Source organism: Rutidosis leptorrhynchoides, chromosome 2 (assembly GCF_046630445.1).
Source record: "Rutidosis leptorrhynchoides isolate AG116_Rl617_1_P2 chromosome 2, CSIRO_AGI_Rlap_v1, whole genome shotgun sequence".
NCBI lineage: Eukaryota > Viridiplantae > Streptophyta > Magnoliopsida > Asterales > Asteraceae > Rutidosis > Rutidosis leptorrhynchoides.
The window spans coordinates 569,140,519-569,150,559 of NC_092334.1; the positions used below are offsets into that span (position 1 = coordinate 569,140,519).

General features: G+C 32.6%; 1 non-coding gene across 1 annotated transcript; it reads left to right on the top strand.

Moving 5' to 3' along the window:
• The first annotated feature begins 7,170 nt into the window (after positions 1 to 7,170).
• LOC139895087 (small nucleolar RNA R71) lies at positions 7,171 to 7,277 on the top strand. The gene has a single exon (XR_011775555.1). It is a non-coding gene; the product is annotated as a small nucleolar RNA R71 (small nucleolar RNA).
• The last annotated feature ends 2,764 nt before the right edge of the window (positions 7,278 to 10,041 follow it).

The following is a 10,041-nucleotide window of genomic DNA, read 5'->3' on the forward strand; positions in this document are numbered from 1 at the left end:
GTTACTCCATATCTTTTGAGAACTTTCTCAAGTTGATTATTACAGAAATGAGTACCCCGATCACTTATTAAAGCTTTCGGTGTTCCAAACCTTGCAAAAAGACATTTTAACAAGTTGACTACAACTCGTGCATCGTTAGTTGGGAGAGCTTGTGCTTCCGCCCATTTAGATACATAATCAATGGCTACGAGAATATAGAGATAGTCATTACTAATAATTAAACAAGTCTCAAATGGCAAATATATCAAATTAATCAAGTTCATGAATTTTGGACTTAAAAAGTACACTTTAATATCCAAAAATCATGTTTAGGATCAATGTTTGGATCATTTAACTACTTAAACATGTTACACTACTTAATTTAGCAATAATTCATGACGAAAATCGGCAATAACCTATTTATATCAAAAAGCCCCAAATTGCTCAAGAACACAAACCCTAAATTTCTAAAATTTTTGAAGTTTTTGGCTTCAAATCATGTTAAATAGCATCAATCTAGGTTATACATGCATAAAATACTAACAAGTTAACACTAATTACACTAGAAATTAACAAAATTGCATTAGGTAAAAAATTGATAATTATCACAAAAACTAGGAATTTATAGAGTTTAGGGGTGTAATTTTTACCATTTTGCTGAAGAATGAGAATCTAGGCATGATTAGAGCAAGAAAAATGACGAATTACGGTGGAATATCGCGAATTTTAGAGGTGATTTGGGAGTGTTTTCGTATGTGTTGTGTGTTTTGTGTGTTGAAGAACAGAACAGGCGACTGCTTGTATCAGGCCTGATTTTACTCCCCATGCGATCGCATGGAAACAAAGGCCTAACTCCATGCGATCGCATGGAGTCCCGGGTACAGTGTTTTTGCATTTTTTTTTATAAAACCTTATACTTTATAAAACTTATAATTAATTAAATTCTAAAAATTTTGTTTTCCTTTAGGAGCGAGGGTGTTTCGGATCGTTGTCCTAGTCCGTCCCTCGACAAAATTTTTAAAATTTGTCAACTCAAAGCGCGGTTTTAAAAGTAAAGATTTTTGGGTTTTTTTTGTTTTGTTTTGTTTTTGTTTTTGGCATACTTTAGTTCAATAAGATTAAAAATAATGATAATAAAAGTTCTCGTCCCTCCCTCGGGTAAAGCAATTTCGATTCAATGACCTAGTCTTCAACTCACGACGAATTTTAAAAATCAAATTTTTAACTTAACGAAATAAAGTAAATTTTTGTTTTTAAATTCACACAACTTAAATTTAAAATATGCATAAAATTAAAAATTCACATTTTTTTTAAAAATTAAAAATTCACACCAAACTTATATTATATTTTTGTTTTTATACATACAAACTTCAAAATATCAATTGTTCAAATATTTACAATTTTAAATATATTAATTTAAAAAGTTTACAATATTAATTTAAGATTTATAAAAACATGGTAAAAATAAAATTAAAAATCTTTTTGGTCTTTTATCCCACTTTAATCAATCAAATATTATCAAAAATATGCGCCCCTCTTTTCGGTAAAGTAATTTCGGTTCCATGACCTAATTTAACTCATAACGAATTTTTGAAATATTTTAGGTTGATTGATTAAAGATATTTATACCTTAAGAATAAACGTTAAATTTCGCAGTGATGTAATAAATTTTTGTATGATATCAATAATTTCGGTCGCCAAACCCAATTTTATTCAATACCAATTTAATACTTTATAGCGAACAAATTAGCGTTTATTATCAAACGGTTAAAAATAAAAATAAAAAACTGTACAGACTTAACTGTGAGATAGTATTCTTAGTTATATGATCTATCCCATTCATAAGATAGTCGGTTTAATTGGTTTTCCATAGCTACATAGGCGTAACCTCGAGCATTCAGTGTTTTTTCTTCTAAACATATGAACGGTCCATCTCTGCATAAAGTAACAAATTCGGTATTTGAATAGGTTTGATTATTTAAACATTTACCTCCATGTGACCATTTTCCACATTTGTGACATCTTTCAAGGTGTTGTGCTCTTCTTTTCGCTGCGAATTTTGATTTTCCTTTACCAAATTGTAACTTATTATCTTCGCATCTGGATTCTTTTCTTACTCCGTCCAATCTTTCTCTGATTGCTGATACTATTTCACTCGGAAGTGTGTCATTATTACGTTTAGTGATCAAAGCGTGTAGCATTAGACCATGGTTTAGTTCACAGGCAGTCTTCATTTCGTAAAAACCTAAAAAAAATAAAAATTCAGAATGGGGGGAGAAGACTAGTTCTTTAGGGTCTGCTAGGGAAAGACCATTCCGGTTCCATTTTCGAGAACTACACGAAAACAGAAAATCTAACTCTAACAGAAATACATATTATCCTTTAAAGACTTGATTCTCCCCACACCTAGTTAGCTGTGGTATCGAAATTATGATTAACTTCATTGTCGACTTCCATCGGATTATCTATGTAATGTTTAACTCTGTGACCATTAACTTTAAATTCAATTCCATTTGAATTTATTAATTCTATCGTTCCGTATGGGAAAACTCTTTTGATTATGAATGGTCCAGACCATCTTGATTTCAATTTTCCAGGAAATAGCTTGAATCGTGAATTGAAAAGAAGAACTCTGTCTCCTTTTTTAAATTCTTTTAAACTTCTGATTCTTTTATCATGCCATTTCTTCATTCTTTCTTTATAGATTAACGAATTTTCGTATGCTTCATGTCTTAATTCTTCTAATTCGTTTAATTGACTTAACCGTAGACGTTCAGCTTCATGTAAATCAAGATTACATGTCTTCAAAGCCCAAAATGCTTTGTGTTCAATTTCTACTGGAAGATGACATGCTTTTCCGTAGACGATTTTAAAAGGTGTGGTTCCAATTGGAGTTTTGTAGGCTGTTCTAAAAGCCCAGAGTGCATCCTCTAATTTAATGGACCATTCCTTCGGATTTGATCCTACGGTTTTTTCTAGAATACGTTTTAAAGCTCGGTTGGTATTTTCAACTTGTCCACTTGTTTGTGGATGATATGCGGTGGAGATTTTATGAGTTACTCCATATCTTTTGAGAACTTTCTCAAGTTGATTATTACAGAAATGAGTACCCCGATCACTTATTAAAGCTTTCGGTGTTCCAAACCTTGCAAAAAGACGTTTTAAAAAGTTGACTACAACTCGTGCATCGTTAGTTGGGAGAGCTTGTGCTTCCGCCCATTTAGATACATAATCAATGGCTACGAGAATATAGAGATTATTATGAGATTTTGGAAATGGACCCATAAAGTCAATACCCCAAATGTCAAATACTTCACATACTTGAATGACATTTTGTGGTATTTCATCACGTTGACTTATTTTTCCGGCCCTTTGACAAGCATCACAGGATTTGCAAAGAAGGTGTGCGTCTTTGTAAATTGTAGGCCAATAGAATCCAGCATCATAAACTTTTCTTGCTGTTAGTTGAGGCCCATAATGCCCTCCTGTTGGTCCTGTGTGACAATGGTTTAAAATTTTACTAGCTTCATCTCCGAATACACATCGGCGTATTATTCCATCGGGACAACTTTTAAACAAATGTGGATCTTCCCAGAAATAGTGTTTTATATCACTGAAAAATTTCTTTCGTTTTTGGTACGATAATCCTTTTTCAAGGAATCCACATACTAAGTAGTTTGCATAGTCTGCAAACCATGAAATTTCATTATAATCTATCTTCAATAGATATTCATCAGGAAAGTTGTCTTGTATGGCCGATTCATTTAGAACTTCTAATTCGGGATTTTCAAGACGAGAAAGATGATCAGCGGTTCTACTCCTCTTTTATCTCGGATTTCAATATCGAACTCTTGTAAGAGTAAGACCCAACGAATTAATCTTGGTTTGGCATCTTGTTTCGAAAATAGGTATCTAAGAGCAGAATGGTCGGTATAGACCACCGTTTTTGCTAGAACGAGATATGAACGAAATTTGTCAAAAGCAAAGACAATAGCAAGGAGTTCTTTTTCAGTAGTTGTGTAATTCGTTTGTGCTCCTTGTAACGTCTTACTAGCATAATATATAGGTTGAAATCTTTTTTCAATCCTTTGTCCTAAAACGGCTCCCATTGCAAAATCACTTGCATCGCACATTAGTTCAAACGGTAGATTCCAATTTGGTGTTATCATGATCGCCGCATTAGTAAGTTTCTCTTTAAGAATATTAAAAGATTTGATGCATTCGTCTTAAAAGATGAATGGAGCATCCTTTTCTAGGAGTTTATTCATAGGAGTGGCAATTTTAGAAAAATCTTTTATGAAACGTCGGTAAAAACCGGCATGCCCTAGAAAACTCCTAACTCCTCTAACATTGGTGGGATGTGGAAGTTTAGCAATTACTTCTACTTTAGCTCTATCCACTTCAATTCCTTCTTTTGAAATTTTATGTCCAAGAACGATGCCTTCTTTAACCATGAAATGGCATTTCTCCCAATTAAGTACTAGATTTGATTGTTCGCATCTAATCAGCATTCGTTCAAGATTAGCTAGACATGATTCAAATGTATCACTGAAGACTGAAAAGTCATCCATGAAAACTTCCATGCATTCTTCTATCATGTCGTGAAAAATCGCCATCATACACCTTTGAAAGGTTGCAGGGGCGTTGCAAAGTCCAAATGGCATGCGTTTGTAAGCAAAAGTACCATAAGGGCACGTGAATGTGGTTTTCTCTTGATCTTCGGGTGCTATTGGAATTTGAAAATATCCGAAAAAACCATCAAGAAAACAATAGTAACTATTTCCGGCTAATCTTTCCAACATTTGATCAATAAAAGGTAAGGGAAAGTGATCTTTTCTGGTGGCGTCATTTAATTTTCTATAATCAATACAAACACGCCATCCTTTTATAGTCCTAGTAGGAATAAGCTCATTTTTTTCATTTGTAATGACAGTCATGCCACCCTTCTTAGGCACACATTGAACTGGGCTTACCCATGGACTATCAGAAATTGGATAAATTAGACCTGAGTCTAGCAGTTTAATAATTTCTTTTTTAACTACATCTTGCATATTTGGATTTAGTCTTCGTTGGCGTTGCACACACGTTTTATGACCTTCTTCCATAAGGATTTTATGTGTGCAATACGAAGGACTTATTCCTTTAATATCATGAATCTTCCATGCAATGGCTGGTTTATGAGCTTTCAACACAGAAATGAGTTGTGATTTCTCATTTTCAGTAAGAGAAGACAATATTATTACAGGTAATTCAGATTCACCATGTAAATAAGCGTATTCCAAATGGTTTGGAAGTGGCTTTAACTCTAATTTCGGAGGTTCTTCTATCGATGATTTGTATCGATATCTGTCTTATTCTTTTAGCATTTGAATTTCTTCTGTTGTTGGTTCATATCCATTAGCTATAAGTGTAGCTAACATTTCAGCTTCATCAATTGGTTCAGTTCCTTCTCCTAAAGAACATTCTCCCGTTTCTTGTAATTCTGGAAATTCTTCTAACAATTCTGCATGTGAATCTATAGTTTGAATATAATAACATGTATCATCTGCAGATTGCGGTTGTTGCATAGCTCTATCAACTTAAAAGGTAACACTCTCGTCCTCTATACTTAGGGTCAATTTCTTACCGAACACGTCTATCATTGCTTTAGCCGTGTTTAAGAATGGTCTTCCTAATATGAGAGGAACTTGAGAATCTTCTTCCATGTCCAGAACAACAAAATCTACTGGAAATACTAAAGTACCAACTTTAACTAGCAAATTCTCCATTATCCCTCTAGGATATTTTATTGATCGATCGGCTAGTTGTATGCTTATTCTTGTTGGTTTCAATTCTCCAAGGTCTAGTTTAGCGTATAGTGAATACGGCATTAAATTTATACTAGCACCTAAGTCTGCCAATGCTTCTATTGAACTAAGACTACCCAGAAAACATGAAATTGTGAAACTTCCTGGATCAGATAGTTTTTCTGGTATCTTATTCAACAGCACTGCTGAACAATTAGCATTCATAGTAACAGCCGAGAGTTCTTCCATTTTCTTTCTATTTGAGATTAGATCTTTCAAGAATTTAGCATATCTAGGCATTCCTGAAATCACATCAATGAAAGGAAGATTTACATTTATCTGTTTAAACATATCCAAGAATTTGGATTGCTCGGCTTCAAGTTTCTCTTTCTTCATTTTACTCGGGTAAGGAAGTGGTGGTTGTTATGGTTTAACATAAGGTTTATCCTTAACTGTGTTATCTTCATTAACCTTTTCAACTACTGGTTCTTTTTCCTTATCTTGTTCAGGTTGTGGTTCTTGTGGAGTAGGAATAGCTTCATCAGAAGTTACAGCTATTTCAGGTGGTTTAAGTGTTGTACCACTTCTTGTGGTAATGGCTTTAGCTGTTTCATTCCGGGGGTTAGCATTTGTATCACTAGGTAAACTTCCCGGTTTTCTTTCACCTATTAACCTTGCTAGGTTACTTACTTCTTGTTCCAAATTTTGAATAGAAGCTTGTTGATTTCTAAATGCTTGAGCATTTTGTTCATTAGTTTGTTTCTGAGATGTGAAAAACTGCGTTTGAGTTTCAACTAGCTTCGTCATCATATCTTCTAAATTCGGCTTTTTATCATCGGTTTGTGGTGGTTTGTTTTGAAAATTAGGTCTTTGCTGGTTGTAAGTATTATTGGATACTTGTTGATTGTTAGGACCTTGTTGGTTGTTGTATGGAATATTTCGATTATAATTCTGGTTTTGATTGTAAATCGGTCTTGGCGGTTGATAATTATTCTAATAATTATTTCCAGGCCTTTGGTTTAGATATGAAGCATTCTCTCTTTGTTCCATTGTTAATTCAATACTGAGACAATCTTTTGTCAAATGTGGTCCTCCACACTGCTCACAACTAATTCGTATTGAGTGGATATCTTTAGTCATCTTTTCCATTCGTCTCTCGACAGCATCTATCTTTGCAGAAATGGAATCTAAGTCATGGCTAGAATCGGCTCTAGCTGCTTTAGATGATCTAACAATATCTTTTTCTTGGTGCCACTCATGTGAGTGGGAAGCAGTGTTATCAATAATTTTGTAAGCATCAGTTTTGGTTTTCTTCATAATAGAACCACCAGCTGCTATATCTATGTCTTTTCTTGTAGTGATGTCACATCCTTGGTAGAATATTTGTACTATTTGACAGGTATCTAAACCATGTTGCGGACATCCTCTTAATAACTTTCCAAATCTTGTCCATGCCTCATATAGAGTTTCATTTGGCTTCTGTGTAAACGTAACAATTTCTCCTTGAAGTCTTACGGCTTTAGATGCCGGAAAGAATTGTTTAAGAAATTTTTCAACTAAAACGTCCCATGTATCAATCGCCCCTTCAGGTAACGATTCCAACCAATCTTTGGCTTCTCCCTTTAAAGTCCAGGGAAATAACATGAGATATATCTGTTCATCCTCAACTTCTCGGATTTTAAATAGTGTACAGATCCTATTAAAGGTACGAAGATGTTCATTTGGATCTTCCTTCGGTGCACCACTAAATTGGCATTGATTAGTCACCATGTGTAGAATTTGTCCTTTGATTTCATAATCTGGTGCACTAATGTCAGGATGAGTAATTGCGTGACCTTGGCCAGTGCGTTTAGCTCTCATTCGGTCTTCCATACTTAAAGGTTCTAGATTCTCCATAATTGAATTTGTTGAATCGGAATCACTAGAGGATTCTGATTTAATGGTTCGTTCCTCAACAATCCCTGTTTGAATGATTGGTGGTTCCGGAGGAAAATTTAATGGTTCAGGATCTATGAATCGTCCCTGAATATTCTCCGGATTCTCAATTGTGAGGTCGGGTTCAAAAAATGGATTATCGGAAATTTGAATTGGAGTACTTGGTCGACTGGATGACGATTCTAAAGAAAAATCAACGGCGGTAATATTTGCTAGATGTCTTGATCTAGTTACAGGTGGTGAACGTACAAAAGGTGGTGAACGTCTTGCTCGGTGCATTCACTGAATATCCTATTAGTTTTTAAAAGGAAAGAAAAATTATATAAGTTATCCAATTAATAGACTTTTCTGATTTTGCCCACGTTTTGAATAGTCAAAAGATGCAGCAGAGGGGCAGGATTCGTTTGGTCTCAATATAATTGAGGACTGTTTGGCTCCAATAACCCGGTCCACGTACAAATCCAACTATTACTACGAACCAGAAAATTTTGATGTCTATTAATTTAACCACTTAAAATAAATTTTCGTAATTTTAAGAAATTTAGATAAGAAGTAGAAAAAAATTCTAAGTCCTAAAAACTAGAATGACGAGAAATAAGAAAGAAAAAGAGCGCGTCGAAAAAGGTCGAAAAAAAAAGATCGAAAAAATAAAAGGCGTCGAAAAATAAGAAAGAAAAAAAAATGACTATAAAACTTAAAAAAATTCGACTAACCCAACCTTATTACTATCACTAACTTAAAATTATAATCGCAAATTGAGATTACTAATTGGAATGATAATTGATACATAGGTAAAAGGTGTCTAAAAATATTAAAGCTTACAGAAAAAACTATATCCCAAATGGCAATATCTCAAAAAGGAACTAAAACTTAAAAAGGCGTCGCAAAATTCTAAAGCACCTATATCTTAGTCTAAAGAAAAAGCACTTAAGGGATTTTACGGCAAAGCCTAAAAATCTAGAAATAAAAATAACTATGGCAAAAACTATGTCTTAAAACTAAATACGAGCGAAAAATACAAAAGTTACGCTAAAACAATTAAAAAGGGACAAAATATAAAAATATACTAAAAGTTATAAAAATTACAATTTTTATAAAAATATTATTTTTATATTATTTATTTTATAAAACTATTAATTTTAAAATTTAATTAAACTAATTAAACTAAATATATAAATTAAATTTAAAAACTAATAACTAATTAAATAATAAAACCTAATTAGGGTTTATTAAATAATAATAATAATACCCGTAATTAATGCAGTTTTAGGGTTGCAGTTAGCGTGTCAGACACTCTCATGCGATCGCATGAGTTTATGCCTTAGGGCTCATGCGATCGCATGAGCTGAGGTTTTGGGCCAGGTTACGGGCTGCTACAGTAGCAGGCCCGAGTGTTTTTATTTTTTTATTTTTTTTTATTTATTATTTTGCTGTTTTGAATTTTCTGTTTTATATATTTATGTAATATATATATATAAATTAAATAAAACTTATATTTTTATAAAATAAAGATAAATAAACTTTTATAGAACTTAAATATTTAACAAACTCTTAAAAATATTTATATTTTTGTTTTCTTTTTATATTTTCGAATATATTAAAACGTATTTTTACAAAAGCGTAAATTTTTTTTTTTTTATTAGCGTTGCGCTTCTGGCTTTTAAGCAAGAAAGTTCCCCGGCAGCGGCGCCAAAAATACTTGATGGTTAAAGCTAAGGGGTATAAAATGCTATTAAAATTTACAAGGAAATACTATTAAATACGATACAATTTTACACAAGATATTTATTTATTTAGAGAATGGATATACTTAAACCTTGCTACAACACTTATAGGCAGTGTACATAATCGTACAGTAGTGTAGTTTTTAGTAAGTCCGGTTCGTTCCACAGGGAAAATCTTTAAACAAAGCTTAACGCTATATTAGTTTAAATTTATAAAAATACAAATATATATATAAGTAATATTATTATTATAAATGGGGGGGGTTTTACCGTTTAATGACCGGTTTGTCGATTTTAAAACTTTAGTCGCAGTTAAAACCAAATGTAAAATATTAAATAAATAAAAGACTTAATTTAAAGCGTAAAGTAAATAACGATAATGAAATTGCGAATAAATAAAAGTGCGATAAAATAAACTTGCGATAATTAAAAAGTACGATAATTAAAATTGCAATTAAATACAATAACAATAAATAAAAGTGCTATAATTAGAAGTGCAATTAAATATAAAATAAAGGAAATTAAATATGAAATAAAAGAATTATGCTTATTTAAACTTCCGTAATCATGATTTTTGAAGTGTTGATTTTAGTTTTATGTCCATGGGTTAATTGTCC